A 24,093-nucleotide genomic window follows, 5' to 3' on the forward strand; every position below is an offset into this window, starting at 1 on the left:
GTTCTCACAACAGAAGCCAGGTGGCATCTGTATAACCTGGACTTTGCAGGGCCTGGTGATGATCAAGTCTCAGGTAGGACCCATTTGCTGCCCCTCTACCTCTTGTCCCCCCTCTCACCTTTATGCCCTTCTAGATGTTAGAGAAATTCCTGTTCTTGGTAGGCAGCTAGGGAGTCGCATAGGCCTGGTTTGAATCTCAAATCCCAGCTCTGACACTTACCATCTGGGTAACTTGGGCAAGTGTCATCAACCTTTCTGAATCTTGTTTTCTTTTTCTGTAAAATGCAGATAATAATCCCAAGTAACTTCTTGGTCCCATCCAACGACACCATGCACGTAAAGGCCTCACTGTGTGCTTGGAACAGGGCACTTAAACTAGTTCTCTTCCCTCTGCACCTTATAAGGCCCCATCTACCACTCTTGCTTAGTAATGGGATGGTTAAGACTTGCAGCAGGGTTGGCTGTAAACTTCCCAGGCTCTCCTTGTTCTGGTCTCGGGCCCTGATGCCATCCATGCATGAGAACAGGGAAAGTCTGGTCACCACTTAGCCTCAACAGAAGGATAGATGGACAGATTGCCAATATGCTACACCTCACTCATGCCAAGGGTCCGCCCTTCTCTACACTGCTTTTTTTACATACCCATATGCAAGGAATTAAGAAAAACAGGCTAGGCAGGGAAAGCAACTGCCCAGGGGCCAAAGTGAACAAGTGAAGTATGGCAAATTGTGCCCTGGCTCCTATCTACTATAAGGGACTGAATTGCCATATCAAAGCCACTCAGGTGCCTCAAGCACAAATCCCAAGGTAGGCGGGGGTGCAGCAGCCCTGGAGCCTCATGCCATGTCCACTGGGACATGAAGGGGTCCACCCTCTCAGAGTTTGGGGTCATTCAATCCTACCTTTCCAGCCCTCAGAATAATCAGTGTTCAGCAAGATTAACCACAATGTACATTCTGCATAAATCACAGAAGATAAAGTACCTTGTCAGAATCCTTTAGGAGCCGATGAGAGACAATGGGCTGAAGGGTATTCTAAATCCCTGGGCCACTCTTGCTTATCTTTCTGAAATTCCCTAAATATTCTTGGGCAAGACCTCCATCAGTTTCTGAAAAAGTGAAGAACCTGGTTACATCACCTATGATATTAGAGTAAAGAAAAGAAATCAAGATTATGTTCATGGAGCCAATGGATGAAAGACTTGTGCTCAGATCCTGGATAATCCTGGATATACGCCAGATGCCATTTCATTTGTAAAATTTGTGAATTTGGTCATTCACTTAACAGACCTTTCTAGAACCAAGTACTGTGTTAGGCACCTGGGAAACAAAGATTCATCCATTTATCCAACAAATACTTGAGTGCCTGTTATTTATCAGGCACTGTTCTAGGAACCAGGGACATCGTGGAGAACAAAACAAAGTCTCTTTCCTCAGCCGCAAATAAACAACTATATAAATGCATGGGAAATCAATGGTGACAAATTTGTGGTATTTAGTGCCAGGAGGAGAAATAAAGCAGGTGAGAGAGAAGGGCTTAATGGAGGGTGCCCTTTGAGACGGTGATTAGGGAAGGCCTCTCTGAGGAGGGGACTTTTGAGCAGAGACCCCAATGATGTAAGGGAGAAAGCCATGGAAATATGTGGGGGAAGAGCTTTCCTGGCAGAGGGGCGACAGTTCAGAAGTCCTGAGGAGGGAACAGCTTGGCATATTCAAACAGAAGCAAAGACACAAGTAGGACTGGAGTGTGCAGGGGGAGAGTGATCCAGATGAAACTGGAGAGGAAGGCAGGGGCCAGAGTCAAGGGTGCTGGGTTTTTTCTAAATGTGAAGAGAAACCACTAGCAGGTTTGTGGTAGAGGAGTGGCACATGGCTGTTTACATCGTTAAAGGATCATTGGCTGCTTGGCAGCAAGTTCACTGTTGGATGGCAGTGTGGCAACATGGAGCCAGTCAGGTGCTGTCGCATGGAACAGGTGAGAGAGGATAGTGGCTTGGACTAGTGTTAGTGGGGCAGGTGGTAAGAAGTAGTCAGATTCGGGAGATGGTTAAAGAATTACGGTAAGATTCAGTCCCTGCTCTCAAAGAATTAAAAAAAAAAAGGAAGATAAAACCCACTATAATATAATGGGAAACATGCAATAATGGAATGACAAGGAAGGTTATATGGGAGCACCAAAGCAGAACCTTTAGGGGAGTGGAGAAGGTGCCAGAGAAGGTGACATTTGGGCTGCATGTTGAAGAAGTAAGATTCCACCAGATGCATAAGAAAGATAAAAGGAAGGTCACTCCAGGCAGCAGAGACAGCTTAGCTGAAGGCTTGGGAGTGTGAACCAGCACAGCGTGTTTGGAGGGGTGGGGTGGGCAGGGACAAGGGCTGGAAGACCAGTCTGAACTAGACTGAAGGATCTTGAATGTGATATTCAGGAGTCTGTCCTTTATTCTATAGATGATATAGAGAGTCCTTGAAGGTTTTATGAGTGTATACGGGACATTAGCAGAACTGTGTTTTTGGAGATAAGGCTGATGCATTGTGGAGTAGATTAGAAGGACACTAAAGGCAAGACTAATTGGGAAATTAGGTTCATTCATTTAACAAAAATGCTTGAGTGCCTATCATGTGCTAGGCATTGGGAATAGAGCAGGAAGTAAGTGAACATCATGCATTTCTTTATGGATTTCAAGTTTGGTGGGGAGGAGATAAGGACTAAAGGCAGAGGCTGGGTCAGATTCAGGAAATAGTTCAGAAACACCATCGTTATGACATGCAAAGTTCTGGATGTGCAAAATGAGAATAGCTTGCCTCACTGATTGTGAGATATAATGGGAATATGGTTACTGCAAAGTATCCTGCCACGTAGAAATAATTTTTAAATAATCCTTTTGGATTATTTATACCTTCATAGCTTTCAAAGCATTTTCACATAAAGCTTCTCACTCGCCTTTAAGTGTTGTATAAATCGTGATTATTAAATAATTACATGTTGTATAACCCGTGGTGAAAGTTATGCAAAAGAAGAATGCTGGCAAGACACCCTAGCACATAAGGGCAGTTAAGGAGAGAAGATGGGTCTGGGACCATGATGTCAGTCCAGAGAGAACAGTGTATTTCGCTGTCTTGATCTCTCATTTCTAAGAGAATCCATTCAGAAGGAGCAAGGCAAGGTTAAGGGCAAAGTTCTTAAAATGTACCCAGATCTCTCATTTAACATACCTCAGTTTGATAAGGTCATGTCCCTGTAGCAGACTCCTCTAAAAACTGCTCTTTCCTGCCCGGGACTGTATGTCATGTTTAGAGTCTTGAAAAAGGTTGTGGAGCGTGTGCACAGCGGTGCTTGAATTCATTCTCCACGTCTTTTCTCGTCTGGCTCATTCCTTTCTGGGGTTGTCAGAATCAAATTCCGCACTTAATCTCTCCCTTGTTTTCAGATAACAAAATCTCTCTGTGAGGCTTCAGAAAGCTGGGATTACAAAATGTTCTTATGGCTTTAAGTCCCCTGTGGTGATTGGGGAACTCATGAAAGGACTGGATGAGAATTTTTTTTAGGGGGGAGAGGGCAGTCAGTGGACTGAATAGGGGATTCCTTTCCAGAAATCTGCCTTTGGACCCAAATGTTCATCACTTAAGAGGATTCCAAGATTTTTAAAATAAAATGAAAAGGGATGTGGGTTACAAGAATATATTCACGCACATGAACTGTCCACTTAAGACTGTATGTTTCACTCTGTATAAATTATAACTCAATAAAAAGAAAAATCAAACAGGACAGAGCAAAAATGATTAATGCTGACAAGGAGAAACAACTACTAGGCTGTCTTAGGGACATAATTACGATTTTAAAATAGTGGCGACTGAACTCAGTTGGTAAGAGGCTCTGACAGTGAGGTGTGGTCATGAGCTGATTCCTGTGTAGGCCATTAACGATCCATGGTTTTGTGGGTACAGTTTGTACCCCTCATCCTAGCTAGCAACTTATGTCTCTATTTGTGTCCTGGTTTCAAGGGCAAAGGAGAGAAAAAGCATAGATGAGGGAAATCCTATCCCCTACAGATGACTGATTGGTCAGAAGTTACCATCTTCTTTTAAGAACAGCATATCTGATCTCCAAATATTAGAACATCCCATCATCATCCTTCTCATTCAGAATATTCCTCCCTTTCTCTCCCCAATCCAGAGCAGTTCTCAGCCTCTCTGAGATCTGGACTGGATGCAGGAAGTGATGACCACCCCCTCCCCACCATGCATTACTCCTTTAATACTGATGCCCCACACCCTGCCCTCCAGCAGTGGAAATACAGTATACAACACACCGGAAGTCACCATGACATCCATGCAGTTTCCATTAGCTGAAATGCAACCCATGTTCAGATGACCTAATGACACTCTAACCACGGTGGCCTCCTTCATTATCAGTCTTCCCCACTAGACTGTGTGTTCCATGAAAGCAGAGACAGGGTCTGTTTTATTCACTACTGGATATCCAGCACCTAGCACAGTGACTGACACATAATAGCATAGTAGGTGCTCACCTAATGTTTAGTGAATGAATAACAACTTAAAAGAAAGCAAATGTTATTTATGGAAATTAGTCCCCTATGCTTGGACTCAGTGCGGGGAAATGGAATTGAAAGAAGATTCTATCTGGTTTGTTTTGCTTGTCTCCTTCAGACAGATCATTTCTGCTGTATGTATATACAACCTGGATCCTGAGTGACCAGCCAGCATAAAGGGACATGTGACCTTTAAGAACCGGGCATGTTTTTGCCACAGGCAGGAGGGTTCTATGTTTTAATTGCCTGGAGGTTCCATCCAAAATCAGAGTCAGCCAACAGTGCAGTCTGTGAGCAGGGCGGTTACATCTGTGGCACTTGGAGTTGTGCCTGGTCCTACACCAAGCAGACCTCCTGGTACCGCACAGTTGGAAACAAAGTGGGTTTGGCAAAGGAAGCACACGGTGCTGCATGGAAAGGTAGAGCTACTCATGAAACTACCTAAAATAAGACCCTCTCAACGGACTAAAGTATTAGCACAGGGATGAGAGGCACTTGGGAGCTCAAAGATACAACTATATTTCAGTATTTTAACAATTGAAAGGCAATCCCAGAGCATGTCAGCTGATTTCCGGTCCTAAGCATTAGTGGAACTATCCCCACCATGGGATGTCCAAGAAGCCTCTGCTTCCTAGGAAGCTGCCACTTCCGGGTTTTTAGATGAGATGTATAGGCAGTGTCTTTGCCCAGACATCTAGACATTGTGGTTCTGGCTGACAGGGCCCTGCCTGGAGGCTCCTCACCTTACACAGGTCTCAGATAATTTTCCTTTAGCAAGGGTGACATCACTGACCTGAAGGTGGATTTCAGGCAACTGCCCTCCCTGTGTGGGGAACAATCCTTCCTGCAGGTATGCAACTCACTGTAAGAGAGAGAAATTCAGAGGCCTTAGCAAGCAGATCTCTCCTCTCCCAGCTCTGACACAGCCAGCCCTGTCCCTCGGCTATATGTAACCCAGCAACAAGGATGTTTATGGGGACCAGGCTGGATGAGGAAGTCGAAGGTCTGGAGCTAAAATCTCCAAAGACACTCAACCTTCAATGGAGGAGGGCTTTTAGAAAAGATCCGGCAAATTCTCTGCCCTTTCAACTTCACTTTCTGTTCTCTTTTTATCTGCTTTCAGCATTTCCAATTAATCTTGGAATGAGAGCCCAAGGCAAAAAGCCACTGGTGCCTGAGGAATGCTAAAGAGCAAGCTGATCCAGGGAAACAAATGCCAGCAAGGGACCCCACAGCAAAGAGACAGACACTGTGAGCAACTCTCCTGTTACCATGAGGCTTGCGAGGCGTGTGCGCGGGTCTCCGCACTGGCACCATCTGCCAATTCCTCAGGAGGACAGAACAAACCAGCGAGGCATGAAGATTAGATTATGTAACGCTCGAGGATTGCTGTTTGCAAAGAGGAAACAAATGGAACGAATTGATTTGCTTGTCAGAGTCATGTCACTAAAGGAGACCCGTTCCCTCCTCTTCCAAGAGGACCTCGTTAAAGAGGGGAATGATTTCACAGACTCAGAAAATGTGAGACCACAATCGACTCCATTCATAAGAGCAAGTCTAATTTCCAGAGATGCACTGATAAATCCTAGTCTGGTCCCCTTGCCTGAAAAATGACTGTTCAGCTCCTACCTAAAAGGTACCAACATGGCAAGAAACATTAACTGCCAGTTGTCAGCCACAGGATTCAGAACCTGGGTCTTTGCCTGAACTGAACTCTCTTGCTTCTCGGGAAGCAGCATCTAATTTTGAGACCTGTGGGGTCATGTTTACTATTCAGAGCTCTAAACAAGTGTTTTGATAGAGTGAGGATGTATTCTTAAAAATACACGCCTCAGGAAGGAGAGCTCATTGCATTTCTGAGATTCTTTTGCCATTGCTGAGCTTCTCTCAAAATGCCCAGCACAATACTTTTTATAATATGTTCAGTTGGTCTGAAGAATGAACAAATGATAACCGCGAACCTACTGCCATAGAGCCATTCCTAAAGGTTTCACTGTCTAAGATACTAAGATTTATATAAGTCTTTATTCAACATGGAAATGAAGCCTACTGTACCAGATATTTTCCATTTGCCCCTGCTGATCCGCTTTTCCATCCATCCTGCTCTTTGCCCTGGGGTGCTGACCCATATGGACTACATCATCGACTCACTCCTTTGCCCTCTAGTTTCCATCTGGGTACAGCCAATGGGAAGCAGCAGCCGAAGATTGGAGGGCAGAGGGAGAGTGAGGCTGAAGTACTTATTCCCCCAGTTCCCTCCCTGCCCCACAACGCCTGAGGTTGGTTTTGTCTTTTGATAAAAGGTCACTGCTCCTTCTCAAGGCAGCTCTCTCCACACAACTCTCTTTCTGGGTTCTGTATCTTCTCCCTCCCTTCACTTTCAGATCTAGGAATGGTAAAGATCCCAGCTATTACTAGCCCCCTGGGTACCACACTATCCCTCTGGTTTCCCTACACCCTACCCAAACCTTCGTAAATAGTCCCTTTATTAAACGCTCCTCTAATTATCTAATTTGAGTGTGCCATCTGTTTTTTATACAGACCCTGACGGATACACCTACCACGTGTCAGTCTGTTCCAGGCCATGCACCACAGTTTAAAAAAAAAGGGTAGCAAAAGTAATATTACAATACACTACTACTTTATAGTTATTCTCAATGTTCACCTTTTCACAAGGCTATAATAACAACTTAAAGATAAAACCTAATTCCTCTTTACAACATAATTGTGCAGTAGAGTTTGTATGAGCTAAATATAATTCAGAGAACAAGCTTTTTCATGCCATCAAAATTCATGCTAACAGCTACAAAGAAAGAACTGCAGAACTGATGCCCCTGACTTGAGATTTAGCAGAAAACAAATTCCAGTATTTAAATCAATCACACAAATATTCAAAAGCCTACCATGTGGCCAATGAGGAACAACACAGACGTGGACTCTGACTTTGTGAAACTTCGTCTTATTTTATGCAATATATGTGCTCCTAACAAGCTGAATACAAGCTGTATTTCCATAAATCAAATAATATGTGGTATGATCATGGGGAGCTTGCTATCTGAATAATAATTTTGTAAAATAATCACCCTGCGATCTCTTGAAACAATCCAGATTTTTCATCTATCCAGAGTACTTCAAATGAAATTTATCTTTAGTCTGTGGGGAGGATTGGTCTCCTTCGGTGCTCCTGGAACAGCAGAAATTGTGGAATGGAATTGAGAGGAAAGGCAAGGGAACTGCCATCTATAGATCACAAATAGAATGCTGAGCAGTTTGCATCTGTTAGCACATTTAATCCTGGAGGTAGATACATATTCCATCCTTCCCTTATTTTCGACTTCTGAAAAGTTAAAAAGAAAAAAAAATTAGTATGGCAGGTGTGGAATTCAAAATCCGCATTTTTGAATGAGAAAGCAAGACCAAAATACTATTCAGTGCAGGACTATAAAGATCACATTATTCCCCAGCTTCAGGGCCTTCCCACTGCTCTTAGGACAGAGTCCAGAATTCTTTGCACAGCCACCATTCCCGCCTCAGCTCTCTCGACCATCCAGGCTTCTTCCCTCTTGAAGGCCTTTGCACTCCGTTCCCAAATCTGCCTGCAGGTCTTGCCCTCCCCTTCTCTCCAGACTAACTCAGGTTCATCCCTGCGGTTCCTGCTCCGTTTACACTTCCCAGGGAATGTCAGCTGGGCCGTGTCCCCGTATCCCTCCCACCAAACAACAACGAAGGGCTGAACACGCCTGCTGCCTGTCTGAACAAATGGGGAAGGGTTACCCAGGACGGCTGCCCCGCCTGATGGTTTCCACCATTTCTCTGCTTGAGTGTCCTTTGGTCCCAGGGGCCCAGGAAAGCCTCTTAAAAATGGAAAGGCCAGGGGCTAGCCCCGTGGCTGAGTGGTTGGGTTCACACGCTCTGCTTCTGCGGCCGAGGGTTTCACCGGTTCAGATCCTGCGTTGCGGGCATGGCACCTCTCATCGGGCCATGCTGGGGCAGCATCCCTCATGCCACAACTAGAAGGACCCACAACTAAAAATACAAAAGTATGTATGGCGGGAGCGGGGTGGGGGGGGGGGGGGCGGTTTGGGAGAAAAAGGAAAAATAAAAAAATCTTTAAAAAAAAAATGGAAAGGCCAAAAGAACCTCATTTGAAGTTCCAGAAGGTCTTCGCTTTCTCTCTCCTCCTCAAGCCTAAACCCAGGCGCTCCAGGACCTGGAGCTCACGACAGTCCCAAGCGTCCCAACAGGAGCATAGGAAACCTCGAGCCTCACACTTTGCAAAGCGTGCGGCCGTAGCCACAGAACTAGTGGAGGCTGCGCATGCGCGAAGGATTGCTCGTCACGTGATCTCTCCCCCCTAGCCCGGATGTTGCGGCTGTGGTTGAACGTGGCCCACCTGAGGGCAGGAGGCGGCCAAGGGTTGGGAGGGGCGTTCTAGGGATCGCAGGGAAGTTAGTGGAGGTTCGGGATGCATTGAGCGTCCCCTGGGGTAGGCATTGGACTGAATTAACTCCCTGAGTACTCTCAACGTCCTTGTGTAGTAGCTATTGGTGTGTCTATTTTACAGATGGAGAAAGTGAGGCTTCTGTGGGTTTGGGGGCTGGTCCAAAGGCCCAGGTAGTGACAGTCCTGGCAGAGAAACCCAGGTTTCTCTGGCTCCCAAATGCCCAGGCTCTCTTAGGCCCTTGCTCATCCTTCAGAAGTAAAGTTTGTTTTCCCAAAGAGTGGTCACTACTGGGAGAGAGTTCCCTCTCTCCTTCCCCAGTAATCTGAGCCGCTTGTGTCCCTGGGTTCATATCCTGGCTGTGTGACTTTGGGCAAGTCATGTCACTGCTGAGCCTCCGTTTCACTTTTTTTTTTATTTGAGGAAGATTAGTCCTAAGCTAACATCTGCCCCCAATCCTCCTCTTTTTGCTGAGGAAGACTGGCCCTGAGCTAACATCCGTGCCCATCTTCTTCTACTTTATGTGTGGGACGCCAACCACAGCATGGCACGCCAAGCGGTGCCATGTCTGCACCTGGGATCCAAACCAGCAAACCCCCAGGCTGCCAAAGTGCAATAGCCACTGCTGCCATGGGGCTGGCCGAGCCTCCGTTTCATCATCCATAAAATGACAATATTGCCTGCCTTCCATTGCTGAAGAAAATTGTCTTCTAACAAAGATGTAGTGAAGCCTACCAGATGCTGGGTAGGCCTGGGGTGTGCCAGAACAGAAGAGCTCATGGCATTAGATGAGATGGTGTGTAAACATGCTGATAAATTCCAAAGCCCATTAATAATACATGTAGTATGTTAGGTGATGGCAGTGCCATGGAGAAAAATGAAGCAGAGGAAGGGAATAAAGAGCATTGCATGGGTGCAAGTTTAAGTGGAAGAGTCAGGGAAGGCCTCAGTGAGAAGTTGGCATTTGAGCAAAGACCTGAGCAGATGAGGGAGAGAGACCTGCCAGGGATTGTTCTAGAAACTTGGGCAAGTTTGGACCCATTTTCCATTAAGAACAGATGAGATCTAAAAATGGGCCTGGCATCCCCACTGGAGCCCGCAGTTCTCCTCCGGGCTTCCCTTGTTGGAAGGTGGGCAGCTCTGCTGTGGGTTTCTCACAGCTGGCTCCTGGGGAAGTGGAAACAGCTGTTACAGGTACGAGGCTTCACAGCCAACAACCTCCTCCCTTGCATCTCCAGAGAAGTGGATGTTTCCATCAGTTAACTGGAGAAGGGTCTGCCATGCCCTTGGAAAATTCTTTTTGCTCCATTGAGAACAAAAAGAAGCAGGAAGACAGAATTAGGATAGGTGCTGACATTTTGCTGGAATGTCCCATCTCAGGCAGGTTCCCAAACACATGTAGAGGCTCATTCACACGAATGCATCTGCTCGGAGCCCCTAAACATAGATACAAGAGTGTTGGCACATCTCTGCTCGCAGGCTTAAACACTCTGCACAGAGAAGTCTAATCGGGGAGGAAAATATCAAGCCAGGCCTGGGCCAGCTCTCCTTCTAGCAAATGTACTGAAAAAAATTCTCAGGAGCCAGAATGAAGGGAGAGAGCCCCAGGACTGTCCAAACTGGGAGGGCTCTGAATCCAACAGACTGAGGCCCAGAGAGGTGAGGTTAGCTGTCCAAGGTCACACAGCAAGTCTGAAAATCCCAGTGAATTCATGCAGTCAACAAATATTTTTTTAGTGCTATCTATGTGCCAGGCACTGCTTTAGGCACTAGAGATACAGCAATGATCAAAACAGACAAAAATTGCTGTCCTCCCAGAGCTGACATTCTCATAGAGACAGACAATAAGATGATAAATGAGTAATACATGTAGTATGTTAGATAATGGCAAGTGCCATGGGGAAAAGCTAAGCAGATAAAGGGAATAAGGAATGTATTGAATGGGTGTAATTTTAAGTAGAATGGTTAGTGAAGGCCTCACTGAGAAGGTGGCATTTAAGCAAAGACCTAAAGTACGTGAGGGAGGAAGACGTGCCAGTATCCGGGGGAAGAGTGTCCCAGGAGGAGGAAACAGAGCAGAGGCCCCAAGGCAGGAATGTACCTCGTGTTGTTCCCAGGAGAAGCAAAGAGGCCACTGGAGTGAAGAGTGCAGGTGGGAGGGAGCCAGAAGGAGCAGGAGCCAGATGGAGTCTGAACTTTGTAGGCCACTGTAAGGACTTTGGCTTTACTCCAGATGAGATGGAAAACGATTGGAGAGTTTGGGGCAGAGAAATGACGTGATCTGACCCGATAAAAAAAGTCTGAAGCTACTGCTAGTCATTCATTCGTTCACTCATTCACTCATTCAAGCCTCTTAGGTGCCAGGCACTCTGCTGATGACAAGCTAGACACCCCCAGAGTGAGCCACGGGGCACTTGAGCATGTATTTTGTGCTAATTGGAGAGTCCAGAGGAAGGAGGAAGGAGGCTCAGCCGTGGCCTTCCTCCACCACTTGCCTTCCCCTCCTCGCCCTGCAGCCCAGGGAGAAGGGCCCTAGGTAGCTGCTGGTCTCCGTGCTCGTGCTTGGGAGGCTGCTAGAACCTGCAGGTTATAAATAGCATCTCCTACGGCTGGAAATCGAGCTGCTCCGTCTGAATGAGTCAGAGGCGCAGAGCCACAGCCCCCCAGACTGCAGCAGCACTCCCCACCCCCCCACTCTACCCCCGGCTCCCATGCTGACCTCTTAATCAAGGCCAAGCCTCTGCTTCTCACCATGACCCTCTCTGGCCCTGCCACTTCCCCCTTATCCCAGGCTCTACCTCCTGGCGCGCCAGAAATCCCACTCATTCATTAGTTCTGAGAGACAGGATTGCATACTATTTAAAAGCCCAAGATGAGCACTTGGGCATCCCTGGATTTCAGGCCCAGCTCTGCTACTGCCTGGCTATGTGACCTTGGGCAAATCACCTTCACTTTTACTGCTGGGAGCCCCATTTCCTCATTCATAATAATAATAGTATTACAATAATACTATTGTGATATTATGATGATTATAACAACAATAGTACCTACTTCGTGCATATAGTAGCTGTTCAATTAATGGAGTGACAGTCCCTGTGCCCAATTAGATTATAACCCGAAGAAGTTATAGTAAATAAGAAAATGACAGCTTTCATCTATTCTCCTGAACATTCATCATGTATTGGATGTATGGTTCCTGACATATAATGCAGTATCTCTGCTCTTCATAACCAAGCAAATTTCACCATCTCCATCTTAGACAGGAAGAAACCGAGGCTTGCAGGGAGCTGGACTTTTCCAAGCCATACAGTACCTGGTAGGCGGAATCAGATATGAGCAGAAAGGCATAAACCCTTCCCTCAGGCCCGGTGGGCATGTGCAGCCACTTGCTCCAGCCCATCCACGCCTGACGTGCCGCTGCCTTGGAGGGGAGTGGGGACGAGGGAAAGAAGGGTGGCAGGTGGCTGAGGGTGCAGAATGTCTCTGCTTCCTGTGGCTTCCACCTCCTGAGATGAGAAGCCTTCTGCCACCTCCCCAAAGCCTAGACTAGACCAGCTCTCCTTTGGGTGTTGTTGAGTAAAACTCCCTCTACCTAATGGCTTCCCAAAAGATCTGTCCATTTAATGTTTTTTGTATGTTACACACATTGTTTAAGGATGAAGGTGATGGTGACAATTTGGCTTCATTGGTCACCTCCCCCCAGTAGCTAGATCCTTCGGGGTTGTGTCTGATCATCCCCTGAAACCCCTAGGTTCTAGAGAGATCCCCTTAAGTCCCCTCCTCCACCGTGCTGCCAGCCTTATAAAATAGTAGAAAGGGTATACATTTGGGGGTCAGACAGATCTGGGCTCCCTCTTGGCTCTGTCTTCCTAGCTGTGTAACCTTGGGCAAGTCACTTCACCTCTCCGAGCCTCACTTGCTTATCCATCCGTTTAGCAAATGCATATTTAGCAATGTCTACCATGTGCCAGGCTCTGCTGTAGACCTTGATGCTGTTGCAGTGGATGAGAGAGACAGAACCCCTGCCTGCGTGGGGCTCTCATTTTGGTGGAGGGAGAAGAGAGACACAATAAGCAAGCAAATAATGACAGAAGTGAAACGTTAATGAAGAAAATGAAAAAGGTAATGCGATCGTAACTGGAGTGGGGGTCGGGGTGAGCTGTCTTTTAAATGAGGTGGTCAGGGAGAAGGCGATGTTTATTCTGAGACCTGAATGATGAGAAGATGCCAGTTGTGAGACCTGGAGGTGGAGGGAAGAGCAAGTACACAGGACTTGAGAAAGGAGTCAGTTTGGTGTGTGGAGCTGGTGTGGTGGGAGTGGAGCGAGCCAAGGGGAGAGATTCAAGAGGTAGGCAGGGGCTAGATCACAGAGCACCCAATGACAAGAATCCCCAGCCTCACGCGCTTGGGTGCATTTGGTGAGATGATGCATGAATCTAGCACAGGACCTGACATGCAGTGGGCGCTCAATACGCAGTAACTATTATGATTATGAGCCTTCCTCTCCTCCTGCTCCCCGGGACCCTCATGTCCCTCCTCTGCCTCTTCACTGCCTCTGCCCCACCGTCTCTCCCTGGTCCAGGGAGAAGGACAAGGACATCACCAAGTATCGCAGCAGCAAGGAGGAAGCATTCCCCATCCTCTCCCCTCCTTTCTCCTCCAAACCCTCCCACCGCAGCCCAGTGATTTTCCTGCCTCTCACAAGGCGATTTTATTAAACATCTCGAAAAAATATTCTCTCACTCCCTCTCTCTTTATTTATAAAAATCAACTTAACACCCTGCTCCTTTGTTCTATTTGGAAACTGGAACAGCCTGGTTTATATTTAGCCGAAATCCTGCTCCTTTCCCCACAGATTCCAGCACAGCCCAATGAGCTAGAGGGGCTAAGAAGGAAGAGGGGGAGAGGGGACACGGGGAGAAAGGGGGCTGTGAAGGATGGAAGGTGCTGTCCCCCAGAGCCCAGGTCTCGCTAAGTCAGAAGGACCCAGAAGGGTAGGAGCTGAAGAGTCCTTCTCAAGACTTAGGGTGTACCAAGTCCAAGCTTTGCCCATCATTCTGTCACTCTTTAGTCCCATCCAGATGTCCCCAGAAGAAGAGAGACAGGGGACAGAGAATATGGAGAAGAAAGACCCCAACCCTAATCTGGAACTAGGCTTGAAGAGGAAGTATAAGGCAGTCATTAAGCCTGTGAGTCTGGGTTCAAATCCAGACTCTCCTCTGTCCCTCACTGGCTGGCTGCCCCCAGGGAAGTTAACATGCTCGTTACAATGCCTGGCACATAGTGTATGCTTGATCAACAGTGGCTGTTGGCATTAATCACTGTAGGCTAAAGGAAACTGTTTAACTCCTCAAACTTCAAGCTCCACTCAAAAGCTGCTTCCTCCATGAAGGCTTCTCAAATTAAAACTCATGTATTCAGCTAACAGCACTGGGCTCGACACTGGGGTTATGGAGACAAATGAGCAGGCCCTCACAGAGCCCCCACTGTGATCAGAGATAAACATACATAACTGCCACACACAGTATCAATTTCCAAAAGAGACTTAAGCTCCATTTGGGCAAGGTCAGTTCTTTGTTCTCCGCTGTATTGGCAGAGCTAAAAGCAGCACTTGGCACATGGAGAGACAGCATAGAGTAGTGATTAAGAATATATAGGGGTAAAGAAATTGCAGTATGTCCATACAATGATGGACTATTATTTAGCCATAAAAAGGAATAAAATACTGATACATGCTACAATGTCGATCAACCTCAAAAATGTTAGCTAAGTGAAAGAAGCCAGACGTGAAAAGCCACATATTGTATGACTCCATTTACATGAAGTGTCCAGAATATGTAAATCCATAGAGACAGAAGACAAATTGACAGTTGCCAGGGTCTGTGGGGTGGAGGAATGGGGAATAACTGCTTGATGGATACAGAGTTTCCTTTTTGGGTGATACATATGTTTTAGAACTGGATAGATGTAGTGGTTGTGCCCTGCCACTGAATTGTTCACTTTGAAATGGTTAATTGTATGCTATGTGAATCTCACCTCAATTTTTAAAAAAAGAATATATCTGAGTTTCACTTCATGGTCATGTTAATGGATGTAAAAAAACACTTGATAAAACTAACACCTGGTAATGATTTAAAAACAAAAACAGGGGGCTGGTGGGTGGCACAGCAGTTAAGTTTGCATGTTCCCCCTTCAGTGGCCCGGGGTTCGCCGGTTCGGATCCCGGGTGTGGACATGGCACTACTTGGCAAGCCATGCTGTGGCAGGTATCCCACATATAAAGTAGAGGAAGATGGCCACAGATGTTAGCTCAGGGCCAGTCTTCCTCAGCAAAAAGAAGAGGATTGGCAACAGATGTTGGCTCAGGGCTGATCTTCTTCAAAAATAAAATAAAAATAAATAAAAAACAAAAACAAACAAACTTGAGCAGAGTAGGAATAGAAGGGAATTTCCTCAACCTATTAAAGGGCAGCTTTGGAGGCTGGCCCCGTGACCCAGTGGCTAAGATCATGCACTCCACCTTGGTGGCCCAGAGTTTTGCGGGTTCGGATCCTGGGTGCAGATCTAGCACCGCTCATCAAGCCATGCTGAGGTGGTGTCCCACATAGCAGAGCCAGAAGGACCTGCAACTAGAATATACAACTATGCACTAGTGGGTTTGGGGGAAAGAAGAAGAAGAAAAGAATATTGGCAACAGACGTTAGCCTGTGCCAATCTTTAAAAAAAATAATAAAGGGCAGCTTCAAAATACCTACAGCTAACCTTTTTTTTTTTTTTTTTTGAGGAAGATTAGCCCTGAGCTAACATCTGCCAATCCTCCTCTTTTTGCTGAGGAAGCCTGGCCCTCAGCTAAGATCCATGCCCATCTTCCATCTTCCTCTACTTTATATGTGGGATGCCTACCACAGCATGGCTTACCAAGCGGTGCCATGTCTGCACCCAGGATCCGAACCAGCGAACCCCGAGCCGCTGAAGCAGAACGTGCAAACTTAACTGCTGCGCCACCAGGCTGGCCCCAAGCTAACGTATTTAACATTGAAAGTCTAAACACTTTCCTGCCTGCTATTTGGAACAAGGCAAGAATATCTGCTCTCATCACTCCGCTGCAACATTATACTGGAGGTCCTAGCCAGGACAATAACACACACACAAAAAAAGGAGAAAAGATGAAGTTAAATTGTCTTTATTCGTATGTGATGTGATTATTTATGTAGAAAGTCCTAAGGAGTTTACAAAACAAACAAAACTATTAGAACAAATTATTTTATGTAGTAAGATCAAAGGATACAAGACCAATGTATAAAAATGTACTGACAGGGGGCTGGCAGAGTACAGATCTCTGTACTCTGAAAACTACAAGACCTTACTGAGAGGAATTAAAGACCTAAATAAATGGAGAGATAGACCACACTCCTGCATAAAATGTCACTTCTCCTCATACTGATCTATAGATTCAATTCAATCCTGATCAAAATTCCAGCAGGTTTGTTTGGTTGTGGTTGAAATTATCAAGTAGATTCTAAAATGTATTTAGAAATGCAAACAAACTAGACTATCCAAAACAATTTTGAAAAACAGGAACAAAGTTGCAGCACTTAGTGCTGCCTGAGTTCAAGAATTACTATAAATTTGCAGTAGTCAAGACGGTGTGGTATTAACATGAGGATAGACATATAGATCAATGAAACAGAATAAAGGCCAAAAATAGATCCACACACATACAGTCAATTGATTTTTGACGAGGGTGCTAAGATGAGTCAATGAAGACAGGAAGCTGGCGCTGGAATATATCTGCACGGAAAAAAAAGTGAACTGTGATCCCTGCCTCACACCATACACAAAAACTAACTCGAAACAGATCAGAGGCCTAAAGGTAAAAACTAAAACTATAAAACTTCTAAAAGAAAACATCAGAGAAGACCTTTGTCACCTAGGGGTAGGCAAAGATTTTTCAGGACACACAAAAGCACAAACAATAAAAATAATTAATTGATAATTAGGACTTCATCAAAATTTTAAGCTTCTGTTCTTCAAAAGAACAGAAGAACTATTAAAAAATAAAACCGTTAACCATAGACTGAGAGAAAATATCCATTGTGTTTGTGTGTGTCCGTGTGTCTGACAAAGAACTCGTATTCAGAATATATAAAGAACTCATACAACTAAATAATGAGACAACCCAGTAAATAATAGGCAAAATAATTGAACAAATACTATCTGAAAGAACACATAAAAATGGTCAATATACATATGAAAAGATGCTCAGTATCTCTAGTTGACAGGGAAGTCAAATTGAAACCACAATAAGATACTACTACACACAGATTAGAATGGCTATAATTAATAAGACTAATGATTCAAAATGTTGGTAAGGATATGGAGCAACTAGAACTCACATACACTGCTGGTAGGAGTGTAAAATGGTATGATTACATTGGAAAAGTTTGGCAGTTTCTTATGAAATTAAATATACACTTACCATATGATCTAGCAATTCCACTCCTAGCTATTTACCTGAGATAAATGAAAACAAATGTCTATACAAAGACTTCCACATGAAGTTCATAGCGGCTTTACTCATAATAGCCCCAAACTGGAAACAACCCAAATGTCATGGAATAGGAGAATTGGATTAAAAATGTATGCTCTATCTATGCAGTGGAATAGTACTCAGCAATAAAAAAAGGAATTCCCAATACATGTAATGATATAGATGAACCTCGTAAACTTTTCTTTTTAATGTATGCTTTTTGGTGAGGAAGATTGGCCCTGAGCTAACATCTGTTGCCAATGTTCCTCTTTTTTTTCTCCCCAAAGCCCCACAACATAGTTGTATATCCTAGTTGTATGCCCTTCTAGTTCTTCTATGTGGGACACAGCCTCAGCATGGCTTGGCAAATGGTGCTAGGGCTACGCCCAGGATCCTAACCAGCGAACCCCGGGCCAGTGAACCGGAGCACGTGAACTTAACCACTACGCCACAGGGTCGGCCCCTCATAAACTTTTTTGTTCAACAAAAGAAGCCAGTGACAACAGAAAACATACCATATGGTTTCATTTACATGAAGTTCCAGAACAGACAAAACAACCTATAGTGATAGAAAGCAGATCAGCGATTGCCTGAAGCAGGGCCCCAGAGAATTGACTGCAGAGGGCACGAGGGAAAATTTCAGAGGATGAAAATGTTCTGTATCTCCACTGAAGTGTTTTTTAGTGTACGTAAATTATAGCCCAATAAAATGGATTAAAAAAATACTTCATCTGGATTCAATTCCTGGCTTTGCCACTTACTTACTAGTGGTGTAATCTTGGGCATGTTACTTCACTTTTCCATGCTTCTATTTCCTCAACAGAAAAGTGACAATAATAATAATAATATTTCCTTCATAGGATTTTTTGTTTCGATAGCCTCATAGGGTTTTTGAAAGGATCAAGTGACCAAATATATTGGGAACTGTGGTAGCCACCCTCCAAGACGACCTCCGGTGGTTCCTGCCTCCTCGGATTGCTGCCCCTGCATAGCTCCGTCCGTGTTGACTCGGCTGACCTGTGTCACCTACAGGATGTTGTCGAAATTGTGGTCTGTGGTTTTTGAGACTAAGTCAGAAAACACATTGGGGATTCTGCTCTTGGATCACTCTTCCTGGGGGAAGCCAGCCACCACGTGATGGCTCTCACGCAGCCCTCTGCAGAGGTCTGGATGGCGAGGAACGGAAGCCTCCTGCCAACAGCCAGCACCAGCTCGCCAGCCCTGGGAGGGAGCTGGCGGGTCCTTCAGTCCCCGTCAGGCCTTTAGACGACGGGCTGACAGCTTGACCGCAACCTCAGGAGAGATTCTGAGCCGGAACCATGCAGCTGAGCTGCTCCCAATTCTTTTCTTTTCTCTTTTTTTTGGGGGAGGGGGGGAGGATTAGCCCTGAGCTAGCACCTGCTGACAATCCTCCTCTTTTTGCTGAGGAAGACTGGCCCTGAGCTAACATCCATGCCCATCTTCCTCTACTTTATATGTGGGACACCTGCCACAGCATGGCTTGACAAGTGGTGCCATGTCTGCACCTGGGATCCGAACTGGCGAACCCCAGGCTGCCGAAGTGGAACGTGCGAACTTAACTGCTGCGACACCTGGTTGGCCCCTGAGCTGCTCCCAATTCTTGATCCACAGAGACTGTGTGAGCTAATAAATGTTTACTGTTTCAAGTCACTAAGTTTTGGGGTAATTTGTAATGCAGCAGTAAATAACTAATAGGAGCACTAATGATAGCTGACATTTATTGAGCTTTACCATGTCACCTACTATTACTGCTGTTGTTACCATTAACAGGTGATAAGCTATTTGTCCTCCATTTGTCCGCCTAGAACCACCCTTTTCCACCTGCTCTGTGCCCAAGGAGACTGACCTGTTCAGACTCAACAGTCTCCCTCATCTTTTCCCTTCTAATCACGTTTGGCCCATGGGGCGCCCCCTGGAGGAGATGGAAGGGAGAAGGAAGAGTGAGGCGAGGATATTTTTCCCTCTGCTCCCTCCCTGCCAGGTGCCTAGTCTGCCTGTGTCCCTCAACAGAAAGTCACAGTTTCTCTTAAGGTGGCTCTCTCCACACAGCTCCTTGGGTAGTGGGAACTGTTCCTTCCCCCAGCTCTCCAGGCCCAGGGAGGTCACAGTTCTGCCACGGTAACCAGCCCAGGACTGCGCTATCCCTGTGTTTCCCTACACCCCGCTCACACCTAAATAGTCCCCTTATTCAACCTTCCTCGAATTACCCAATCTGAGCATGCCATCTGTTTCCTTCTGGGACCAATCGGGCACCCTGGTTAAGATCCCCTCCTTTAGAGAAGGAAGTAGAAATGCAAAGAGGAGCAGGGAGATAACTCAGAAACGAAAGGAAAAGCAACAGAGGCCACCCAGAGGTGTGTTCTGCAGGTAACAGGCCCTAATAGAATGTCTGAATCAATGAATGAACGCAGGAATGAAGGACTTACTGGGCACCAGGTAGGACCCATTTGCCCTACTTTGTTGAAGGTCATAGGTGCTAAGACAGGATGTCAGCATCTGAACTACTTCAGCTAGGCAACTGATGACCAGCCCCACAGCCCAGCCCAGAATGGGCTTCAAGAAGTCTTGCCTTGGGAGGATTAACACACAGCCCGGGACAGCAAGGAAGCAGCCCCCCACCTCAGTGAGAGACTCGGGAGTTATTTTTGAAAAGCAAGCAAGGCCTGCCTGCGGGCGGCCCTGGCAGAGCGCAGAGCTGGAAGGGAGAGCCAGGAGCAGAGAGAACAGACAGCTACAGCAGAACCCACGCCCCGTCCCTGTGACGTCAGCCCCACGCACTGTGACATGACATGGTGGTGGAGGAAGGGGGGCGTCCTGTGTCCCCTTGGGAATTTTTTTTAATTGTGGTAAGATATACATCCCATGCAACTTATCCTTAGGAATTTTTGAGCCACACCCGCCCCGGGCTGAGTGACATCGGGGACCGGATGCCAACAGGAACAGGCAGTGGGATCACAGGCCAAAAATATTTGCGTCCAAATGGTGTGTGAGATTTTGCTGAAGTCTGGAAAACTCCTGAAATTGGAGGGAGGGTCATTGCTCTGAGGCAAAGTCAGGGGCCCAGGATTAGAAAACAGTTGCATCCCCAGCCCCTACAAAATAGTGGGAAGGCAGAAGCGGCTGTGGGGCAGGGTGGAGGGGAGCAGAGAGCAGGTGCAGGGCTTGAGTCTGAGCTGAGAGCTGCAGGGGGCAGAAAGGGAGGGGTAGGGAGGTGTCTAACGAACCGTGCAGCTGAAGGGAGAGGTCTTTGCAACTGGGAACAGGGGTCAGAGGCAGCCAGAGGGAGCCATCAAGACCCCAAAATAACTCCTGGTTCTGCCAGGAGACTCTGGAACTAATCAAGGCAGGGATAATCCAAAACTCCATCAGAGGGAGCTTGCTGAGAGCCCTGTGTCTCCAAGCGGGGACTGAAGCGGAGGAAAATTAACAGAAGATGTGGTTTGCAGCGTGGGGCTGTTTTCCTAGAAGATGGTGCCAACATCAAAGTGAGGTCTTCCTACGGCCTCAGTTGAGGGGTACCAGTAGCTTCCATCTCCTGAGTGCCTACTGTGTGCCCAGTGCTGTAGCACATGGCCAAGAATGTGAGCCCTGAAGTCAGCCTGCCTGGATTTGAGTCCCTGCTCCATTCCTTGCTGGCTGTGATCTTAGACAAGCCACTTTTTCTCCCCGTCTGAGCCTCAGTTTCTCTATCTGGAAAATTGGGGATAAAATTCATACCTGCCCCATCGGGTAGTTGAGAATAAGTGATCGATGCATGAGCGTTTTTAATAGGAATCTTCCCAGCAACCTGGGAGGGTAGGTCTCCATCTCCTCATCTTACAGGAGAGTAAACCGAGGCTCGGAGAGCCCAAGGCCACATGGTTAACAAGTGGAAGTGTCAGGAACCCCACTCGGGTCAGTCCAGGTTAGAAACACGTCCATTCACTAGGCTGGTGCCCTGGCCCCTCCTCGGCTGGGCAGCGTGGAGGGCTCAGCCCCTCACCCACCACCTCTCCCCATGCCCCACTCAGGGAGGCGGACGGAGTGGGGACGTTAGCCTCCAGGAGAGACATGTGGGGTCCAGTGGGGTGAATGTTGCCCTTGACTGGCTGTGAGACCTTGGCCGCGTCCTTTCCCTTCTCTGGGCCTCAGTTTCCCCAGTTGCAGAACAAAGGGGTGATTCTAGACCCAGAGAGTCTAGATTCTCGCTCACGGCTCTCCCGTGGGTGCAGGAGGCAGTGAGGAGGGGGTTAAGAGAGGCTGTCTTTCCTTCGCTGTTCCCCTCCCTTTCTCTGGGGGATGGTTCCAGCAGAGGGAAGGGCAAACTCAAAGGCAGGAACTGAGAGCGAACATGCATGTTTGGGGAGCTGCAAGCAGAATAATCTAGCAGCCTCGTTTATGCATCCATTTGATTATTCAAATAATGTTTATCACTGTGGGCCAGGCACTGTTCTAGTTACTGGGGATACAGCAGTGAACAACATAGAGGAAACTACTGTCTTCATGGGGCTCACATTCTAATTGGGGGAAATGGAAAAACCAAGTAAACAAACCAATAGCCAGGATAATTTCAGAACAGAATGAGTGCTATGTGAATAATAGCAAATACTTATAAAGCATTTACTACGGCCAAGCATTGTTAACAGATGTTAAATAATTTCATCCTTACTACAACCCTATGAGGTTGTGACACATCCTTTTCTACAGCTGAGGAAACCAGCACAGAGAGGTTAAGTAACTTGCCCAATGCTACACAGCTAGGAAGCAGCAGAACTGAGATTCAAACCCATGCCATCTGGCTCCATTGTGCTGGCTGGTGGGGAAAGCATTAAATAGGGTAATTCATTCAGGCAAGAGCATTCTAAAGAGGTGACATCTGAGCCGAGACACATGATAAGATGCCAGCCATGGGAAGTCCAGGAGGCAGAAGGTTCCAGATGGAGGCAACATTGAGTGCAAAGGCCCTGAGGCCGGTAGGAGCTTGACATGTTGGAAGAAAAGCAAGGCGGCTAGTTTTAGCGGAGCAGAGCGACAGGAGAAGAGGTCAGAGAGGTGCGGGGCAGACGCGTGGAGGGAGGGTGGGAGCGCAGGGAGGCTCCCGCATCCTCCCAGAGGGATGCGGAGGAAGCGCGGTTGAAAGAGTTTGTGACAGGCGTGGCACCCCCTCCTCTCCTCGCTGCAGGCCCATTAGCTCTAGGCAAAGCTGAACTTCCCCCCAGGGCCTCTTGCTGGGACAGGGCCCCAGCTGGGCCACCTGCCCGCTGTTTATCCTGGCCGGCACCGCCCCCAGGCGGCCACCTCCGTGACGGATGGGACCGGAAGGGCTCCTCTCATTCCTTCCTCCTGGGCGTAAATCCGCTCGCGCCCTGGCCCTGCGCTCCCCAAGGAGCCACAAATGAGGGCTTCCCACCCTCCAGCAGAGGCTACCTCCTGCCGTCAGGGACACCCCCCACCCCGCCCCCCACCCCCCGCAGCCCGCCTGCCCCAGGCCTGAGTCCTGTCTCCGCCGAGAGAGGGAGCTGGATGTTCCTCAGCCTCGTCTAGTCCTATAGGCCTGAGTTAGAATCCAGATTCCACCCCTGTGTGGTCTTGGGAGAGTGGCTTCACCTCACTGTGTCGGTTTTCCCATCTGAAAAATGGGAATCATAATAACACTAACCTCATAGGGTCATTGTGAGAATTAAATATGACGCGCCTGGGAGGGAGCTTTCTGGGGGCTGGAAATGTTCCACATCTTTGCCTAGGAGGCGGTAGATATAAAATTCAATGAACCGCACACCCTAGATTTGTACGTTCTACTGTATGTACATTACAGCTCCATTTTTACAAAGTGCAAAGTGCCTGGCCCACAGTTAGCACCACGTAAATGTTACCTAGTATTAATGTTAGGTATTTCGTAACTCTTTGTTGAATGAATGAAACCTTAGTGCCTTTTCATATTTCATTGATCATTTATTTGATTCCCAATGCTCTCAGTGCCTGGGTGCCTAAGGGAACTCAAACGCAGCATGTCCTGGACGGAGTCTTTCTTCCCTTCGCCTAAGTGTTGTTCCTCCCCCAGGCTTCCCCATCTGTCCAATGACTCAATCCAGAAATATGGATGTCACCCTGCCTGCCTTCGCCTCACCCCTCCCCCTCAGCACCTCACAGCCAACCCATCACCAAGACCTGCTGTATCGGACTGTCTCCAAAGATGGTCCCCAGCAATCCCTCCCCTCCCTGTAAAGGCATGCTGACCCCCAGTCGAGAGGTAGAGCTTGGGGCCACTGGGTGGGGTGGTAGTTAAGTTCACACGCTGGGCTTCAGCTGCCTGGGGTTCGCAGGTTTGGATCCCACTGCGGACCTACGCACCACTTATCAAGCCATGCTGTGGCAGGCATCCTACACATAAAATAGAGGAAGATGGGCACAGATGTTTAGCACAGGGACAATCTTTCTCAGCCAAAAGAGGAGGATTGGCAGCAGATGTTAGCTCAGGGCTATTCTTCCTCACCAAAAGAAAAAAGAAAAAAAGAGATAGAGGTTAACCATATGCAAAAGAATGAAGTTGGAGCCCTACCTTACTCCATATAC

The 24,093-nt window shown here is 47.1% G+C and overlaps 1 long non-coding RNA gene across 1 annotated transcript in view; it reads left to right on the top strand.

The window, feature by feature from the left end:
- The window catches only part of LOC111774631 (uncharacterized), a 52,069-nt gene extending 45,008 nt beyond the window's left edge, over nucleotides 1-7,061 (top strand). The window contains exon 3 of the long non-coding RNA XR_011420799.1: nucleotides 5,673-7,061. This is a non-coding gene — a long non-coding RNA (uncharacterized lncRNA). The remainder of the gene's footprint in view (nucleotides 1-5,672) is intronic.
- Nucleotides 7,062-24,093: the final 17,032 nt, after the last annotated feature.

This window comes from Equus caballus, chromosome 8 (genome assembly GCF_041296265.1).
Source record: "Equus caballus isolate H_3958 breed thoroughbred chromosome 8, TB-T2T, whole genome shotgun sequence".
NCBI lineage: Eukaryota > Metazoa > Chordata > Mammalia > Perissodactyla > Equidae > Equus > Equus caballus.